At 50.1% G+C, this 20218-nt stretch overlaps 1 pseudogene; it reads right to left on the bottom strand.

The window, feature by feature from the left end:
- Positions 1-19814: 19814 nt before the first annotated feature.
- On the bottom strand, positions 19815-19909 carry LOC122104454 (annotated as a pseudogene).
- Positions 19910-20218: the final 309 nt, after the last annotated feature.

Raw genomic sequence — 20218 nt, 5'->3', positions numbered from 1 at the left:
TCTTCCTCTAGCCTGAGAAACATCTTTAAGTCTCCTTGATTAAAGGAAGAAAGAAAGAAACTATACACCTCTGTTTGTGTAGTAATGCTGTGTACAAAAATATTCACATTTTGGTGACATATAGCAAGGATCAACATCTTTGGTCTTAAAGGGCCAGGCAGTCATTTTCTTAGGCTTTGTGAGCCAGCTATGGTCTTGGTTACATATTCATCTTATTTTCTTTACGACCTGTGAAATATGTAAAAGGCATTCATTCATTCATAGCTTGTGGACTATATGTAAAACTGGCTGCATACCAGGCGTTACCGATTCCTGGTTCACAGAAACAAGCATTTGCCTCTGAGATGGTCTAATAGCAGCCTGATCCTCCAAAGGATGTTGGGTGTGGCCATGTGTTTGCTTGGCTAATAGAAAGTCAGCAACTGTGACCCAGGAATAAGCCGTGGGTACTCACTGGTCCAAGAAGGATGACAGACATGTGGAGTGCAAACTCCAACTTCCATCCAAGCCTGGCCGGATCCAACCTGAGGCAGCCTGTGGTATCATGCAATAAGACTAACTACTTGAAAGCAAACAGTGGGGGGCAGGGGGTTAATAGCTCAGTGCGCATGCGCATGCTCAGCAGTCTCAAGGTGCTGGTTTTTATCTCCAGCACAGCAAAATCAAAGGCATGGGAGAATGCCTAAGGAGGGCGAATACTGTAATTGCAGCTCTATTTCATTCAAAAACATTTCAAATAAGTATTTCTCAAAATGTGGTCAGTCCATCTCAGAGAGCGCTCAGAGTCACCTGGGTGGTTGCTAGTTATGGGACCAATGTAGAATATCAACGGAGAAAAGTTAGTAATGTCCATTGTTATTTATTAATTTTTTTAGTGCACTACTGGGTCTTGAACTCAGGGCCTGAGAGCTATCCCTTAGCTTTTTGACTCCAGCTTGGTGCTCTACCACTTGAGCCACAGCCTACTTCCTGCTTTTTGCTAGTAACTTGGAGATAAGAGTCTCACAGACTTTCCTGGCTGGGCGTGCTTCAAACCATAATTCTCAGATATCAGCCTCCAGAGTAGTTACATTGCTTCTAGCCCCAGTGGAGGAGATGGAACCCAGCACCTAAGGCATGCTGGGTAAATGTTTTTCCACTGAGCCCCACCTCCGACCCCGTCCCTGACATTTTACGAGCTCCTTGGTTCCAGTGGGTAGTAGCTACTCCGGTGGGGCTTTGCCTAGATGCTTGGCCTCTAGTTTCACTCTTGTCACATCACAATCAGATAGGTGGGACCGTTGCCATTTTACAGCTGGGTTTCAATAACTTACCTGGGGTCACGTGACTAGCAAGGGCAGGGGAGACTCACCTTGTGATTCTTGGGTGCCTCCTCTCCGCTGGCATCCTTGATTTGGCCGGCAGTTTCTTTCTTGCTTATGCAAATGAGTTCATGAGGTCAGTCCTAATCAGAAGAATCCAGTGAAGCTAAGCAGAAGTCCAGTGTGGGAAGTAGCAATTCTAGAAGCTTCCCTCCAAAGTGCAGGCCAGGGAGATAATTGGTAGGCTACTTTCAATTCCCGGGACCTTGGAAAGGAGAGAGGGAGGGGAAGGGTCAGTTGGAAAGCAAGCCCAAGACAGAAGGGCTCAGTGGTCACTTCCCACATCCCTGTCTAACACTGGACATAGAGCTTTTAAAAAAGGAGTGGGCTGCAGTAGCAAAGTACAGCCCCAAAATAGGTTTTGGGGAGCCACGGACTGTGTAGCAGACTGCAAGATTGCATTGTTGGGCTGGGCATGTGGCTTACTGCTCGAGTGCTTGCCTAGCATGCATGAAGCCCTGGGTTCACTGTGGCGCTGTGGCGTAAGTGGTAGAGAGCTAGCCTTGAGCAAAAGAAGCTCAAGGATGGTGCCCAGGCTCTGAGTTCAAGCCCTAGGACTGGCAAAAAAACCAAAAAAGATTGCATTGTCTACTGATACTGCCACCATCTTAATTGCACAGTTCATAAGCCCTGTGCAGCTACAGAGACAAATGAATGACAAATTCTTTAGGACATATCCTGGGAAGAATGTAACACAGGACAGGCACTGTGGTCCCATAAGACTGCATCATGTACTGATGCTGTTGTCATCTCAATTGCACAGGTCATGAGGCCTGTGCAGCTACTGAGACAAATGAATGACAAAATTTTCAGAACATATCCTGGGAAGAATGTGACACCGGACGCACACTTATGCTATAAACTGTGAGTCTCATAAAACTGAGAAACGTATTTTTCTCCCAGCACTAGTGGCTTAGGTCTGTAATTCTAGCTACTCAGAGGATTATGGTTTGAAGTCAGCCCAGGCTAAAGAGTCCCTGAGACTCTGATGTCTAATTAACCACCAAAAAGCTAGAAGTGGGGGCGGGGCTCAAGTGGCAGTGTGCCAGACTTGAGAAAAAGAGCCAAGGGACAGTGCCCAGCTCTTGAATTCAAGCCCTAGTGCTGATATCAATAAATATATGGAAGAAATTTATTTATTTGTCCATATGTCTCACAGTCCTATGGAGGTTGAGAGTCAAGGGCAGGATGCTAGTATGGTGAGTTTTGATGAGGAATTTCTGTTTTTGTTTTTGTTTTTTTTGTCTGTTGTGGGGTTTGAACTCTGGGCCTGAGCTCTGTCCCTCAGCTCTTCAGCTCAAGGCAAGTGCTCTACCGCTTGGACCACAGCACCACTTCTGGGTTTCTGAGTGGCTTATTAAAGTCTCATGGGCTTTCCTGCCTGGGCTGGCTTTGAACCACAATCTTCAGATCTCAGCCTCCTGTGTAGCTAGGATTACAGGCATGAGCCACTGGCGCCCGGCTGAGGAATGTCTTTTACTTTGTGGAGTCTTTTCTCTGTGTCTCCAGAATAGAAAGGAGACGAGAAAGCTTGCTGAGATCCCCTAACCCATGTTGTCATACTTGTTTTCTTTTTCTGGCAGTACTAGGATTTAAGCTAAGGGCCTTTTACTTGCTAGGCTGGCACTCTACACTTGGGCCATACCCTAGTTGTTTTTGTTTTACTTTCATTATAGGTCCTGCCGGGCGCTGGTGGCTCACGCCTGTAATCCTAGCTACTCAGGAGGCTGAGATCTGAGGATCTCGGTTCAAAGCCAGCCCGGGCAGGAGAGACTGTGAGACTCTTATCTCCAATAAACCACCAGAAAACCGGAAGTGGCGCTGTAGCTCAAGTGGTAGAGTGCTCGCCTTGAGCTGAAGAGCTGAGGGACAGCGCCCAGGCCCAGAGTTCAAGCCCCACGACCGACAAAAAAAAAAACATAATCATTATAGGTCCTTATGGTTTTGTCCATGATTGGCCTCAGACTGCAATCCTTCTACTTATGCCTCTCAGGTAGTTGGGATTCCAAGTGTGTACCCTCACACTTGTGTATTGACTTAGATGGGATATCAGTAACTCTTTGCTCTTTTTGGCTTCAAACTTCAGTTTTCCCCATCTCTACCTCAGGAGTAGCTAGGATTATAGGTGTGAGCTATCTACATCTGACTGTCTGTCTGTCCTGGAGATTAAACTCAGGACCTTGTGCTTGCATAGCAAGTGCTCTGTCACTTGAGCCACGTATCCAGCCCTTATTTTTCACTGATTTCTCTCTTTGGTTTGGGGACTTGAACTGAGGGCCTCTTGCTTTGATTTTTCCCTTGGCTGAACTCTACCACTTGAGCTGTACCTCTGCTTTGTTAGTATTCTGCTCACTTTTGGTCCTCAGCTCCACCCACACCTGGGCCCACTCCCATTCCCGCCTTGCAGCTGGCCCCTCCCTCTTTCCGGCCAGACCCACCTGAACTCCGATCTACCTCACCTCTGGCCCCTCAGACCCTCCTGCTACCGGATGGGGACAGAGGCCATGTGCTCCCTCTTGGGGGAAATATGGCTCCTCTAATAAACCTTATAGTAATCTTTCTCCTGTGCCTGCCTGCCTCTGTGTGGTCCCCTGGGATGGATGTGTGGGCTCCTCTTTCACACTTCTTGCATTTCTCCCCCCGGTTAATTGGAAATAAGAGTCTCAGATTTGTCTCTCTGAGCTGGCTTCAAACATTGAGTCTCATATCTCAGCTTGCTGAACAACCAAGATTGTAAGTGTGAACCACTGGTTCCCAGCTTGCACTGGCTTTTTTGTGTTGGTCCAGAGCTTGAACTCTGGACCTGGGCGCTGTCCTTGGGTGTTTTTGCTTAAGACCAGCTCTTTACTATGTGAGCCACAGCTTTACTTCTGGGTTTTTGGTGATTAATTGGCAATACAAGTCTTATAGTCTTTTCTGCCTGGGATGGCTTCAAACCACAATCCTCAGATTTTGGCCTCCTGAGTAGCTAGGATTACAGGCATGAGCCACTGGTGGTGCCTGGCTTCTTGGATTTTTAAAGTGAACAACAGGAATAAAAATATTAACACTATTTCAACAACCGAGTACATACAAAGTGTTAAACACAATACACCAATGAGTGATTAGAACATCAATCAGAAAACCAGAAGGGGTGTTGTGGCTCAAGCTGTAGAGCAGTAGCCTTGAGCTGAAGAGCCGAGGGACAGCGCCCAGGCCCAGAGTTCAAGCCCCATGATTGACCCCCTGGGGCCTCCCCCACCCAAAAAAATATCTGTGTATATTAACCGTGTATCCTCGATACTTTCCCATGCCAATAAGCAAAGCGGACATCACACTTGGGGTAGATTTTTGCCTCAGTGGAGATATTGTTTGAGGGCATCCCTGGGGACCTTTTACTTCCTCTCCAACTCACACTCTAGCAAAAACCTCCTCTCCCCTTGGGTGAGGCTAGAATCTAGCTTCATTTCAGGATGATGGTGTCATGACATTAGTGACTCTTCACAGTATTGGCTGAGGCGGGAAGCTAAGAGCGCTTGGCTGGTCTTACACTGAGGCGGGGTCGGGGGTGGGGGTGGGGGTGAGGGGGGTGGGTACAGGCAGCCTTGGGTGACTCTGGGTATTGTGGATAAACACTCCTAGGCCTCTGGAGTTTTTTTCCAGCCTCTGATGTTGATCCTGCGTGGCTCCTGGCTCCAACACCATGATTCTGCTTTGAGTGACAGTGTCTGTCCGCAGTCCCGCCCCCCCCCTCCCCCCGCATGCGCACTCGAGGTCAGGGTATACACAAGGCCCACTTGAAGTCTGAGACCTTAGGCCCAGTGAAACCAGAGTGGCGGCCTTTGAACTCAGCCTCGCATCCCAGCTGTGCCCTCCGTGCGGGCCTCAGGCCCGGAGCCGCCACGCAAAGTTCAAATTTACTGCAGGGCACATTTGGCAACCATTCGTCAGTTCCTGCCCTCTGCCCTCTGACACTTGACCCCGGGCGGCCTTCCCTACCATAGAGACTGAGTGTGCATGCTTGGAACCAAAAGACAAAAACCTGGTGTCTTGTTTAGGGGGGAAAAGACACAAGCTACAATCTCCAGTAAACTTTTTTTTCTTTCTGTTAAATAATTGGGGATCATTGTCTTCATCCTGAGCTAAACAAACAACAAAGCAAATCCTTTAACCTCCTGTTCAGGGCTGTAAAGGCGCCTGCATTTGTATTTCCCCGGTGGGTTTTGTTTTTGTTTTTGTGTTTTTTATGACCCAAGGCTGGCCTCTCCCTGGCGCTGGGCTGGCCGGGCACAGAGCCAGGCTAATCACAGAGCACTTTCGGAAATGAGGGTCTTGCATGGAATTTCCTCGCCCGCCCTCCACTGTGGGCCGCTCCTCCCCAGCTTCCCCTTCTGCTGGGCTGAGGGCTCAGCTCTGCGGCTGGGCTGGAGAACAAAGGCTGGTTTCTCTGTCTTCCCCAGAGCCTGCAGTGCCTGGCCTTGTACACAAAGTCCGTGAAAGCCACTCTTATGCTCCCTTCCTGGTCCTGGGGCTGTCCGAAGAAAATAAATCAAGAGTTGCATATTTATGAGGAGTTTACAATGTGTAAATCTCCATGGGGGGGGGGGGGGAGAGGAGGAGAAGGGGCATGAAATACTGTATATTGTGGATGGGAGCCTTGCCCTCAAAGAGCTTAATGTTGGGTTGGAAGAACATGACAACTCACAGCAAGAGGGAAAAGTCAAATCTGGTCTGTGGCAGCCGTCCAAGCCATCTTGTGACAAATGACACCTACAGACACTGGGTGAAATATGTGTTCTGCTAGACAAGACAGGAGTGGCAGAGACTCTAAGATGGCATCTTGTCCCAACAGAGGCTGCCATCAAGCCTGTGATGGTCTTGACAAATAGAAGAATAGAATAGAACCTTAGAAGCCTGGCCTTAGAGCACAGTGGTTTCTGCTGCTCATTTCTTTGATCTGTTTTTGTGGTAGTATACCAGGGTATGAACTCAGTCTCTTGCACTTTCATTCAGCTGGTGCTCTACCACCTGAGCCATGTCTCCAGCCTTGCATTTTGCTGATAAATTGGAGATAGAGAGTTTCACAGACTTTTCTGCACAAGCTGGTTTGAACTCAGATTCTCCAGGTTTTAGCTTCCTGAATAGCTAGGATGCCAGAGATGAACCACTTTGCCCAGCTATTATTTCTTAGGGTCCCAGCTAATGTGCTGTGAGAAACTCTGAATAGTTCCCTGTGACGGAGACCCCAGCTTGGTGACCTGGCATGGCACTGGCTTACCAGCTCTGTGGGAAAGCCTGCTTCATGCGCCTCTTCTACAGCCTTTGGCCCACGTCAGCTGATGTTACTGGGGCAAGGATGAGCTGTCTTTGCCAATGTCCACTCAGGTTACAGCATTATAAGCAAATAAACAGCAGTTGCTCCATTCATACGTCTGCTTGGTTCTCACGACAGTCCTCTAAAGAGGCTCTGCTACCATTGTCGCCATTCTATGGATAAAGGATTGAGATGGAAGACGTTATGGAAACTAGCCAAGATCACACGGGTGGAGAAATCTCGAAGATCCAGGCTGGTCCTGGGGTTGGTGTACCCCGCTGATCTAGCAGGAGTTAGGGACATTCATGAGGGAGTTTTTGTGACTCAAAACAACAAGATGGCTGTGTAGGGATCAAATTAAGGACAGATCCCCGTGCTGCAATAAGACCACGGCGCTTTATTTCATAATGGCCTTTTTTGTGTGCATGTGTTTGAACTTTTGGGGTTTGAACTCAGGGCCTTGCCCTCTCGACTTGACTTTTTTTTGCTCAAGGCTGGAATTCTATCACTTGAGTCATATCTCCACTTCCGGGGTTTTGGTGGTTCATTGGAGATAAGAGTCTCACAGAAACTTTCCTGCCTGGGCTGGCTGCACATGGTGATCCTCAGATCTCAGCCTCTTGAGTAGCTAGAATGACAGGAGGTAACCACCAATGCCTGGCTTCACAATGGCCATTTTTTAAGCAAAGTACAGAGTGATGGTTTTTTAGCAGGGTGGCGGGATCCACAGACCTAAGAAGGGTTAACAGAAGATGGGCTCTAGAGGCAGATGGCCCAGCATGCCCAGAGCTTGCCAAGAGACAAGCAAGGGGGGAATTGTGGCCTGGAGTGGTGACCAAGGGAGCAGAAAGGAATATGTGGTCAGCCCTTAAGAAACTCCCATGGGAGGGTTCCATAGCCAGCAACTCAAACACATTTGAGTCTGGCGTCTCAAAGGAGAGTTGATTGGACTAGCAATGCAGAACTAGTTGGGAGAGTATTATGCATTTGTGTGTGTGTGTGTGTGTGTGTGTGTGTGTGTGTGTGTGTGTGATATAATCAGAACAGAAGAGGAAAATGAATTGGATTTCAGACGTCCTCAGGTAGTTTGTAGTCCTGCGCCCTGTGTTTTACACACCTGCACTGTCACACAGCTGGGCTTGAGTGTGTGCCTGTCATTCTACAGGAGGATCTTCTGGCTCCACAGGGAGACTCTGTCTCCAACCTAAACAAACAGATACAGTCACACATGCGCATATCAATTCAGCCCCACCCGCCAACTAGGTACAAACCAAAGAGCAAGTACTTGCTATGTCATAAAAAGACATGAGTCATTCCTATAACCCCAGCTACTCAAGAAGCTGATATTTTGCTCTACCCCAGTGGCTGACACCTGTAAGCCTAGCTACTCAGGAGGCTGAAATCTGAGGATTGTGGTTTGAAGCCAGCCTGAGCAGAAAAGTCCCTATGAGATTCTTATCTCCAATGAGCCACTCAAAAACTGGAAGTGGTGCTGTGGTTCAAAGTGGTAGAGCTCCAGCCTTGAGCCAAAAACAGCTAAGCAGGAACTCTAGGCCCTAAGTTCAAGCCTCCCCCCATATTATAAGAAGTTTAAAAAAAGCAACACAATGAATAAATTGATAGAGTGTTTGGTCCTGAGAATAAACGTGTTGTGTGAGCTGGGGGACACACGTGGGTCCTGGAGCATGCAAAGGGTTACAGTAGAATCAAAGCACGGGGGGAGAGTCCCTGTAAGACGTGCTGAACTCGGACAAGTATCCCAGGGTGGAGAGAAAGATGATCATAAGCATGTCACCGTCTTTGAAATGCACCATTTTCAATGACCAAAGAATATTCCACTTCATGAGTAACCACAACTCACGTAACTGTCCGATTCCTTTTTTTTTTTTCATCTTACATACATGAGTTTGGCAATTTTGGTTATTGCCAATAGCATGAAAACAAAAGCTCATCGAAACAAGGTTTTGCATATATCTGGTCATGGTGGAAGATGACTCCTAGAATCAGAACCAGTGGGCAGAAGGGTTAAAAAAAATTAAAATATTCCTGACACTAGTGTGAGGGACCCCGCTCCCCACGCAGGGTTTGAAGGAAGCGGAGAGAGGCTCCTGGTATCTTGGTGGTGGGACCCATTTTTCTACATCGTGTATGTGCAGTGAATGACGAGACAGCCCCGTGCTGGCGTCGCTGGCTCCAGGGTCGAGGGTTATGGGTGCTTTCGTTCTGCACACATTTCTGTAAGTATAGGGCTATGAATGGGGCTTAGTGGAAGAGTGCTTGCTAGCATGCATGAGGCTGGGTCCAGTTCCTTGGTACTGCATTAAAAACAACAACAACAAAAGTTGCATCAAAACAAGTATAAGTATTACTTACAACTTTTTTTTTTTTTTTGCTTTTTTGACAGGTTCTCATAATGGAACCCAGGCTGGTCTTGAACTCTCCATTTTCCTTCAAGTGCTGGGAGGAAAATGTATCACTACATCCGCTTTTTTCCTTTCTTGACATTCCAGGGGCTTGAACTCAGGCCTGAGCTGTCCCTGAGCTCTTCCCCCTCCTCCCCATTCTCCCCCTCCCACCCCACTCAGGGTTAGTATTCTACTATAGCTCTATTTCTGCCTTTTTAGTAATTAATTGGACATCAGAGCCTCAAAGTAGGGGGCTGGGAAGGTGGCTCAGTGGTAGAGCACTTGCCTAGCATGCATGAAGCCCTGGGTTCAATTCCTCAGTACCACATACACAGAAAAAGCTGTCGGCATTCTGGCTCAAGTGGTGGAGTGCCAGCCTTGAGCAAAAGAATCTCAGAGATGGTACCCAGGCTCTGAGTCCAAGCCCCAGGACTGGCAAAAAAGAAAAAAAAAAAAGTCTCATGGACTTTCCTGCCTAGGCTGGCTTTGAACCATGACCCTCAGATCTCAGCCTCCGGAGTAGCTAGGATGACAGGTGTGAGCCACTCGCGCTTGGCTTGTTTTTGGTTTTCAAGACAGGGTCTTCCAACTTAGCGCAAGCTGGCCTCAAACTCAAGGTCCTCCTGCCTCTCCTCTTCCCCTCTTCCCTCATTCCAGATGCTGGGGTTACAGATGTGCACTACCATGCCTTGCCTTGGGGCTAATTTAAGAACCAGCCACCAGTGTCCTTAGACCAGAGACTCTGTGAGATCATCATGGCCTTCCCTGGGTCCCACCCCGGCCTCATGAAATCCATATATCTGTGGGGCAGGCAAGTGGGGCCATTTACAAGGCCATGGGGTGCAGGGGAAGAGGGGAGCTGGGGAGGGACACCTCTCTGTGAGCCTCAGGGGGGAGTGTGTGTGTGTGTGCACACGCCATCCAGGGAGTGAAGCACCCAGGCCTGGCCCTGGCGCCCCTGTCCTGCGCCCCGGCCTGCTGAGCCGGGGCTTCTGATTGACAGCAGACAGACAACTGGGCCCTGTGGCTTCCGCTTCCTCTGGGCCAATGGGCAGCTGCTCTCTCCCAGGGCCCCAGTGGGCGACCTGGCCAGGCAGCCCCTCCCAGCGCCGCGAGCCGAGGCCCTGCCGCAGGGGAAGGGCGGGAGGAGATGGCTTTTCCAGGCCTTCCCTTCTCAGAGGCGGAGTCCCGTGCCTCTGGGGACCTCATCTCCTCCCTGGGCGGAGCAGGCCAGAGGGGCCCGTGTGCAAAGAGCTTGTTTCTTCCTCCTCCAGCCCCCCTCACCGTCTTCTGGGCCAATGTGCTTGCCCCAGCCAGCGACTGCTGTCCAGGCCGGTGGCTCATGCCTGTAATCCTCACCACTCAGGAGGCTGAGCTCTGAGGATCCAGGTTCTGAGCCACCCCAAGCAGACAAGTCTGCAACCGTTATGTCCAACTAACTAGCAAAAATCTGGAAGTAGGAGTGTAGGTTAAGTGGTAGAGCACCAGCCTAGAGTGGAAAAAGCTGAGAGAGAGGATGCTGGCCCTGAGTTTCAGCACCAGCACCCACAAGAAACAAAAGAAAAACCCACACAAAAGAAGACAAAACCAAAACCCGAAAACAAAGCCACTCCACAGGCCTGGTGCCAGTGGCTCACACCGGTAATCCTAGCTAGCAAAGATCCAGAGGATGAAGGTTCAAAGCCAGACAGGGCAGAAATGACTAATAGACTCATTTCCAAAACACCCAGCAAAAGGTATGAGGGAGGTATGGCTCTAGTGGTAGAGCACCAGCTGAGAAAGTGGGAGGTCCTGAGTTCAAACCCCTGTACCAGATAAAATAATAATAACAACAACAACAACAACAATAAAAACCCATACAGTCTTCATAGCATCTTTGTTTTCTGAGCTGCTTTTTTTTTTTTTGTCGGTCATGGGGCTTGAACTCTGGGTTTGGGCGCTGTCCCTGAGCTCTTCAGCTCAAGGCCAGTGCTCTACTGCTTGAGCCATGGCGCCACTTCCGGTTTTCTGGTGGTTTATTGGAAATAAGAGTCTCATGGACTTTTCCTGCCCGGGCTGGCTTTGAACCTTAGATCTCAGCCTCCTGAGTAGCTAGGATGACAGGCCTGAGCCACTGGCCCAGCTTTTTCTGAGCCTTTTTTTTTTTTGGTTCAGTCGTGGGGCCTGAACTCTGGGCCTGGGCGCTGTCCCTCAGCTCTTCAGCTCAAGGCTAGCACTCTACCACTTGAGCCACGGCGCCACTTCTGGCTTTTTTCTTTTTGCTTATGTGGTGCTGAGGAATCGAACCCAGGGCCTCATGCATGCAAAGCAAACGCTCTACCACTGAGCCACTTCCCAGCCCCCTTTCTGAGCTTCTTAAAGGCCTGCTTCCTAAGTCTCTTCTGCAGTAGTGACTCAGACTCTTCATCTTCTGTGTCTCTACCCCACCTGGAGGGGGTCTTCTCTCCCTCTCCCCCTTTTCTCTTCCCTTTCCTCCTGGCCCAGTCTCTCCCACGTTCCTTCTTCCTATCATTTTCCTCTCCTGTTCCAAAAACAACAGAAATCTCTTTCCAGTGTCAGTTTTCACCAGGATAATAAAAGTATATGGTGCCCTGGAGTCAGTAAAACCATCTAGGCTAAAAAAAAAAATGTGAATAAACTTCATGAACTCAGAGACACCAGATAGCACACGGTGCACCGGCTTTCACACATGCCTCTGTACTTGAAGAGCTGAGCTCTTCACAAGCACCACCCTTCTGAGCCCCCACCCCGAGAAAAAGATGCTAATAGAAGCTAATCCTAGCTGCTCAGGAGGCTGAGATATGAGGATCGAGGTTCAAAGCCAGCCTGGGCAGGAAAGTCCGTGAGACTCTTATCTCCAATAAACCACTCAGAAAACCAGAAGTGGCACTGTGGCTCAAGTGGTAGAACACTCGCCTTGAGCTGAAGAGCTGAGGGACAGCGCCCAGGCCCAGAGTTCAAGCCCCAGGACCAGGGGTGAAAATAAAAGATGCTAATGGGTCTTATAAATGTGGCATAATTAAGTCACTTTAAAAGAAAATTGTGGCTGGGAATATGGCTTAGTGGTAGAGTGCTTGCCTTGTAAGCATGAAGCCCTGGGTTTGATTCTTCAGTGCCACATAACAGAAAAAAACTGGAACTGGCACTGTGGTTCAAGTGGTAGAGTGTGAGCCTTGAACAAAAGCAGCTCAGGGACAGCGCCCAGGGGATTGAGGCAGGAGGATTTTGAATTTGAGGACTACAGTGAAATTCCACCTGAAACAAAGGAGGAGAGGGAGAGGAGGAGAAGAGGCAGGGGAAGAGGGAGAGGGAGTTAGGACTCAGGAAGGAAGGAGGAGGAAGGGAGGAAGCTCTTCTGAAGGGATCCATGGCTGTTTTGAATAACTGCCACAGTGCCATTTGCATGGTGATGTTGCTTCGGCCTGGACAATGTCATGATCCTCTGTGGCACGCTGAAGTGGCAGTCTCCATGTTGAATACCCAATGTTAATGCCACAAAGCCTGTAAGCCCAAATCTAAGCCTTCCCAGAACCTTTTTTTTCCCCACCCAGGATAAAAATGCCCAGTGTCTTTCTTATAGGAAGGACCTGGACCCCTGGGCCAGCTCAGCTTTCCCAGCATCCCCTGGGCTCTACAGACCCATTGAGAAGGGTCAGATCATTTGTCCCGGGATAGGAGTGTAGCTTGCGGTAGAGCATGTGCTCAGCATATGCAAGGCCCTGAGTTCAAGCCCCAGTGCCAAAACTAAAGAAGGATAACTTACATGCATGAAGCAGAGTACTAGGGGCTCAGTACATGAGGGAACTGCATTTCACCTTTCTGTTTTGTGAAGGTGCCTGTGTCATCTTCTCTTATCCAGACTCCCAATGAGACACTGCATTATCAGGACTCCCAGCAACACAGGGTGTTATCAGGACGCCCAATGAGCTGGCGCCCTCTGGTGGCCGCACCGATGGAAGCACAGGAAGGTTCAGTAACTCACCCAGGATCACCTAGGCACTTGGATGGCAGAGACTAGATTTGTTTCCTGCCAGTACTGGGGCATGAACTCAGGACTTGGGCACTGGGCTTTAGCTTTTTCACTTAAGGATGACACTTTACTACTTGAGCCACAGCTTCACTTGTGGCTTTTGGGTGGTTCATTGGAGATAAAGTCTCATGGACTCCCTGGGTTGGCTGTGAATCATGATCCTCAAATCTCAGCCTCTGGATTTGAATCCAAAGCAGTCATCTGAATTAACCCAAAGCCTTTTACAGACCATCCCTAGCCTCCCCTGCCTGGGGCTGGTATTATACATGGTTTGTCCACTCTAAGTCCCAGGAGGTCTGCTCTGCAGAGCAGTGCATTCTGTACAGGCAGTTCCGTGGTGCATGGCTTTTAATGCCTGTTAAGCAGGTGAGGAGAGCAAGAACAGTGGGCAGGAATTGTGCATCCATCCTGCTGTGTCTCAGGGATGGCTGGGCAGAGTCTAGGCTCCTGACATCTATTCACACAAGGGCAGGATTTGGGTTCCCCCTCCCAGAGTGATATTAGGGGCAAGGGCAGTTAGATCATCGCAGAGCACCCCCTCCCCCCAGGCCATGACCCTTCCCTTGGGATCTTCACCCTGGCCGGAGTTCTCCTTGCCAGTGCATATTCCAACAAGGAAATCTACACAATGTTGAGCTTCTTCCCAAGGCATCCTGGGAAATCATCTCCAACTTGTTATTGGTTCCATGAGTCCATGTTCCTGCTGCTAGTTTCTGCCCAAGAATAAAGGGAAGAGATGGGTGAGTGGCTAGAGGAAGGTGTGGGGGTGATGGTGCATGATAATGAGCACTTAGCTCACAGATGGGGGTAGGTGAGGGGGATATTGTCTCTTCACCCCGATGCATGTGTGTTTATACATGAAGCTCACACCACATGCTACATATGGCAGGTTTATATCACACACATATATCACACATGCAGACACGATACACCATGTACGCATTTACCACGTATGCCACGTACATCTCCCTACATGCACTGACATACACACCAGCCCATAGACACCATGTCCCACTCACTCGCCTTTGTTTGAAGAGAATCATGGCGCCACCTGGTGGCGATTTACACACACCACCACCCCTTAATGGACAAAGTCACACAAATTGAGTTCTACACTTATTTCCTCTGGCTCCCCACAGTCTAGAGGCCCTGACTTTTTCTCAGAAATGATCCAAACCAGAGATGCACTTCTGAGAAGCGGCTTACAGTATTCCCGGGGCCCTCCCGGTGAGGGGGACAATGATCAGAACTGTCTTCCCAACAAACTCCCTGAGCTGGAGGGTCTCAGTACCCACAACCGGGTGCTTACTGGGAGTAAGAAGAGGCAGGGAATAGAGAGGCAGGGAATGGAGAGGCCAGGCCAGAGTTCAGAACCTGATTCCAGCCACTGTCTGTCACTGTGCATTTTTAGCTTTCAGTGTGTTAAATGTTTCATTTCTATTTTAAGCTTTATATTCTCTCTCTCTTCCTTTGCTTTTGTGCCAGTAGTGGGGCTTGCCCTCTGGGCTTTGTGCTCTTGCTTGGAGGCTTGCTCTCTCTCCCACCTTCTCCTTTCCCTCTCCCTCCCCTCCCCCTCGCTAGCTCCCCTCTCCTCTCCCTCTCCCCGTACCTGCCACTTACACCCATTGACTAGTGCTCCACCAAGCGAGCCATGCCTCCAACTCCCACTTCTAGATTTGTGCTGGCTAATGGGAGATAGGAGTCTCCTGGGCTTCTCTACCCTAGCTGCCTTCGACCCTCAATCCTCAGATCTCAGTCTTCTGAATAACTAGGATTACAGGCAAGAGCCATTGGCTCCAGCCAGTTGTGAGACTTTTATTTATGGAGAAGTCTGTGGAATTCTTTCCATATGTTCCCTGGCGAGTCCTTGCTATAGCCCTTGAAGTGTGTGGCCAGAGAAGAGAGCTCTGGGGAGAGAGAGGGAGGAGGAAGAAGGGGGGGGGAGGAAGGAGGGGAAGGAAGGAAGGGGAGGAAGAGGGAAAGGAAGAGGGGAAGGGGAGAGAGAGGGGGGCAGGGAGACATGGCAGGAGAGGAGGGGCAGGGTGCTGGCAGTTCTTCGAAGCTGAGTCTGGAGCAGTTAAAGGGAGCTGTAAGGCATTGGCACTGCGTGTCCTAGAAGCTCCTTATTTGTCTCAAAGCAAAGGAGGAACAGCTTTGACCCACCATTCAGGGTTCGTCTGGGAGCGGAGGGGGGACGTGGAGGGTGTCGCTTGTTCCTTCCTCTCCTGACCTCTCCTGACGTGGAGGGGATGTGGCTGGAGGGTGGGGACCATCAGAAGGGCCTGCAGGCCCTGGGGGAGGGTGGTCGGCTGGGCCTGGGGTCTGTAGCTAAGGATGAAGATGGGGCGGATCTGTGGGCCGCTCCCTGCCTCCTCCGTGGGGCAGATCGCTAAGCTCTGTTTGTGGGCTGGCTTCTACTAGCTCTTTGCACAGGTGATCACTTTCTTCTTCTTTTGTAGCTTTTCATTCAGACACTTAAGAATGCCTCTCACCAGGCCGGGGGATTGGGGCTCATGCCTGTCATGCTGGCTACTCAGGAGGCTAAGATCTGAAGATCAAGGTTGAAAGCCAGCTCAGGCAGGAAAAGTCCACAAGACTCTTGTTCCAATTAACCACCAAAAAGCGGCAAATGAAGTGGCAGGGCACTAGCCTTGAGCAAAGGGACAGTGAGCTAAAGAATAGTGGCCAGGCCTTGAGTTCAAGCCCTAGTACCAGCGCGCATGCCCATACCACCTCCCCCGCCTCCCCATGTTAAAACGGATATTTAAGTGGATCCAATAGGATGTCAGGAGAAAATCCCAAGAGAACAGAATCCACCCAGCCCAGAAATCACATACCTTTGTCTGTAAAACCCGGCCCTGTGGATTGTGCTTTTACCTGGACTCCTGAGCCCAGGTTGCCTGCTGTGGGCACTTCTGGGTCAGGAGCTCCCAGAGTCCTGGGGACAGAGACGCTATCCAGGCGCCACAGGCAGGTAGGCAGGTGCAGGTGCATGCACTTGACAGGGGCTCACAGGAGTATGACCTACTATAAAACGCCTAGAAATTCCACAGCCAGGCAATGCAGTCGATGACCGATGCAAGCATCGCCATCTGGCAGAGACCTGGAAGAAAGCCTCAGATGCAAACACTTCCTGAGACCCGACTGGAATCCCCAGCATCTGCAGAGACACGTCCATCCCCCATGCTCTCAAAGAGCACCCTTACACAGACAAAGGAAAGCAGGCGGTGCTTCACGCCCTTGGGCACTGGAGGAGGTTCTTTTTGTTCCGTGATGAGTACAGCTAGGCAGTGACAAGAGCTGTCAGTCGGCACCAGTTACAATGGCTGCTGGCCTCGCTGTGTCCAGGGCTTTCCAAGTGGGTGTGGGTTGCTGGAGAAGGTGAGACCAGGCAGAGAAAGGGGAGAGTATAAAGCTATGCTGTGCACAACTGTCTGAGGCAACTGAAATATCAGCTTTTTTTTTTCTGTCTGTAACAGGACTTGAACTCAGGGCCTAGGCTCTATCCCTGAGCTCTCCGCCCCCGCCCTCCCTCGAAGCTAGTACTCTATCACTTTGAGCCACAGCCCCACTTCCAGTTTTTCCGTGGTTCATTGGAGATACGCATCTCATGGGACTTTCCTGCCTGGGCTGGCTTCAAACAGTGATCCGCAGATCTCAGCCTCCGGAGAGGTAGGCTTACAGGTGTGAACCACCAGCAGCCAGTTAAATACCAACCTTTTAAGACCTATTCTGGTCACCTGTTTTATACTAGTATGGGGCTTGAACTCAGAGCTTGAGTGCTGTTACATAGCTTTTTCTTTCAAGAGTGGTGCACTATCGCTTGAGTCACATGTTCATTTCTGCCTTTTTGCTGGCTAATTGGAGACTTTCCTGCCTGTGCCGGCTGTGAATCATGGTCCGCAGATCTCAGCCTCCTGAGTAGCTACTGCCTGGCTTACATGCATGTGTAAAAACGAAGTCTAGGGAAATAGACGATCTTTCTTTATTTTGGATTCTAGTTTTTCTTCTTCCCTGCCCTTTTGGATCAAAAGATAGCACCATCCTCAATAGCTGTGTCCCTAACCAGGCCTCAGATAGCCTTCAGTCCCTTAAAGAGAGGCAGCAAAATCTAGGATGACAGGAAAAACAGGCAAAAGGAAGTTCTCCCCAGGTAGACCGTGTAGTCCCAGGAAAGTTGGGGGATGAAGACAGTCTAGATTTACTCACATCCTATGGAGACATCAAAACAAGTGTGTTGGGCATCGGTAGCTCATGCCTGTAATTCTCTCTACTCAGGAGGCTGAAATCTGAGGATCTTGGTTCAAGACCAGCCTGAGCAGGAAAGTCTACGAGGCTCTTATTACCAATAAACTACTCGGAAAAAGCCAGAAGTGGTGCTGTGGCTCAAATGGTAGAGTGCTAGTCTTGAGCAAAAGAAGTTCAGGGACCAGAGCCTAGAGTTCAAGTCCTAGGACCAAAAACAAAACACAAAAACAAGTGTTGTGTACCAAGATGGAAACAGAGTGTCAGAGGAGATGGGGCAGGATAGTTGGTGAACGTGTGTGTGTGTGTGCCATCCGCCTGTGTTTGCAGATCTGTTACAGGAGCAATATGAAGACTTGGGTTCAAATGGTCAGATTCAGTGCGTTTCTGCCTTGCCAGTGACTGGTGAGGGGCTGTGTTCAGAGGCCGTGAACTCACTCTGCCTGCAGCTTCTGAGCCTCCTCAGAGCAGCTCTGCCCAGGTGTATCTCTGTACCCTGCCGCACATGACCCCCAAGCCTTCTTTCCCAGCAGGGCCAGTAGGTTACAAGGCTCAGCTGGAGCTTTGGTTGTTGTTGTTGTTTTGCTTCTGTGTCTCCACGCTCAGATGGGGCCCACAGGTCTCTTCTTGACCATTTCCCAAAGCAGGAGCTCCCGCAGGGAGCCCTGGTGGCTGGCAGGAGGTGGGAGAGGGAAGGAAGGGGCGAGGAGCGGCCCTCTATGGAGGCTCATTCATGGCTGGCTCAGTCCAAACACAGCTCTGCAGCCATGGCTGCTTTCCCCAGGCTTTCAAACCTCAGAGTCCCCGGGCCTTCCTTCCTCTCCTCCTCGCTCTACTGCTCTGAGTTAAATTAGGAAAGCAGAAGAGCACAGGGCTGGAGAGCCAATGAGGAAGGCAAGCCTGCACTGCCCCCTGCTGGGGATCCTGGCGCACAGCCTTGCCGGAGCTGGGAGAAATGGAGCCCAAGGCCAGATCCCACCTCCTCCTCTCCCAGTTAGGAAGAAGGCCAAGGGAAGGACGATGGCAGCCGTCTGGGGAGGGGCACCTCAGATCCTGGGAGACCCCCATGTAGGTTCTCAGCCAGCCCATTCCAGCTGGGACCCCCAGGGTGTTACCCCGCCTCTGTGTGGCCCAGAAGCATTCCCTGGCAGGCCAGGTGAGCTTCGTTCCTGGGGAGTTTTGTGCCTGTTTAGTGTGCCCCGCCTTCCTCTGCCAATGCCACCCCCAACTTCCTTTCCAAAAACAAAGTTCCATGTCCCTAGACCTAGACCATTAGTTTCTGTCATCACAGAATCTCTGCAGAGTCCTCCAGTCTCCAGGCCAGGTCAACGCTGAAGCTAGACGGCTCCACCCAGAGCTTTCAGCCGAGCCTGTCATACTGCCACTGCCTGAGCTCCTTAAAAGCCAGCCGATCGCCAAGAGACTCATTATAAAGCTTAGCATGAAATCCAAAGCCCTTGAGGCGGAGTTCTTTGCTTTCCTCTCCACGTTTAATTACACGATTCCCTCTCTGTTGTCACCTTCGTGTCATTCGAAGAGTCCGAGGACTTCGGAGCCCGGATTTGCTCTATCCTACACGCTCTCTGTTTGACCTCACTGACCTCTGTGGCTTCAATGCCTTCATTTCTAAGATGAAGATAATGGCAGGCATACCATGCTTCTTTTAAAGTGGTTAGCGAATGAATAATAGATAAGGCACTTAGAACAGCACCTGGCACTTTTTAAGTGTCATTATTGTTCATGGAAAATGTTGGCCACGCCTTCTCTTTGACACCCCCCCCCCCCCCCCCCCCCCCCCCCCCCCCCCCCCCCCCCCCCCCCCCCCCGCTTCTGCTGTCAGGCTGATTACATGAATGTTTGTCCAATCGGTCGGTCCAGCTGGGTTAGAGCAGCGCCTGGTCCTCGATCTTCTCTTCCAATCCCCATGACCCACACCCACGGCTTAGGACCATCCCTCCCCCAAGTCAGTAAGCACTTGGGACTCTCAGCATTGTCTTAGAAATCCTGAGCTTTTGCACCCACCTGGGCAGCCCGACACGCACTGCTCCTGTGCTAGTGTGCCCCGTTTACACACACGCATTGCCTGGCTTTTTTTTTTTTGCTCCCTTTTTTCTCAGCCCATCAGCTATTTCTAGCTTTAAAAAATTTCCCTACTAGCCACAAACATGTTTCCCTGCTTAATTTATACTGTGTGTATGCACGCGTGCACATGCATATGCATGCGTGTGTGCACATGTGAGTACTGGTCCTAGGGCTTGAACTCAGGGCCTGGGCGCCATCCTTAAGCTTCTTTTGTTCAAGGCTAGTGCTCTACCACTTGAGGCATAGTTCTACTTTCAGCTTTTGGATAGTCTATTGAAGATAAAGAGTCTCAGACTTTTCTGCTTGAACTGGCTTGGGAACCCAATCCTCAGATTGCAGCCTCCCGAGTAGCTAGGACTTCAGGAGGGGCCATGGAAGCCCAGCTAATTTATACTTAAAAAAAAATGGAATGCTTCATGAATTTGCTATCATCAGATGAGGCCATGCTCATCTCTGTATTGTTCCAGTTTTAGTAGACGTGCTGCCAAAGCAAGCAGTGCACATTCTTGATGACTTGAATTTTCATTAAGATTTTTGTATTGCATATTCATTCCTTCACTCAATAAATATCATTGAGTGACTTCTACGTGCCAGGTACTACCCCGAGCCCAGGCAGACTTTAGGCCCTTGATTCCTGCGGCCTAGTCTAGAGACTAGCGGCCTGGTTACCAAAAAGCTGCAACACAAACCCCCAAACAAAATAACATGACCAGCAGCCCCCTCCCCTCCCCACAAATTCCAAAACAACTGAGAACAGCGTTAGGAAAGCCATCAGTGGGGTTCAGGATGGGGAATAGGGTAG

Source organism: Dipodomys spectabilis, unplaced genomic scaffold (assembly GCF_019054845.1).
Source record: "Dipodomys spectabilis isolate Male_0828 unplaced genomic scaffold, ASM1905484v1 ptg000024l, whole genome shotgun sequence".
NCBI lineage: Eukaryota > Metazoa > Chordata > Mammalia > Rodentia > Heteromyidae > Dipodomys > Dipodomys spectabilis.
The sequence above is the reverse complement of the archived record's forward strand: the minus strand, read 5'-3'. Positions and strand labels throughout refer to the sequence as shown.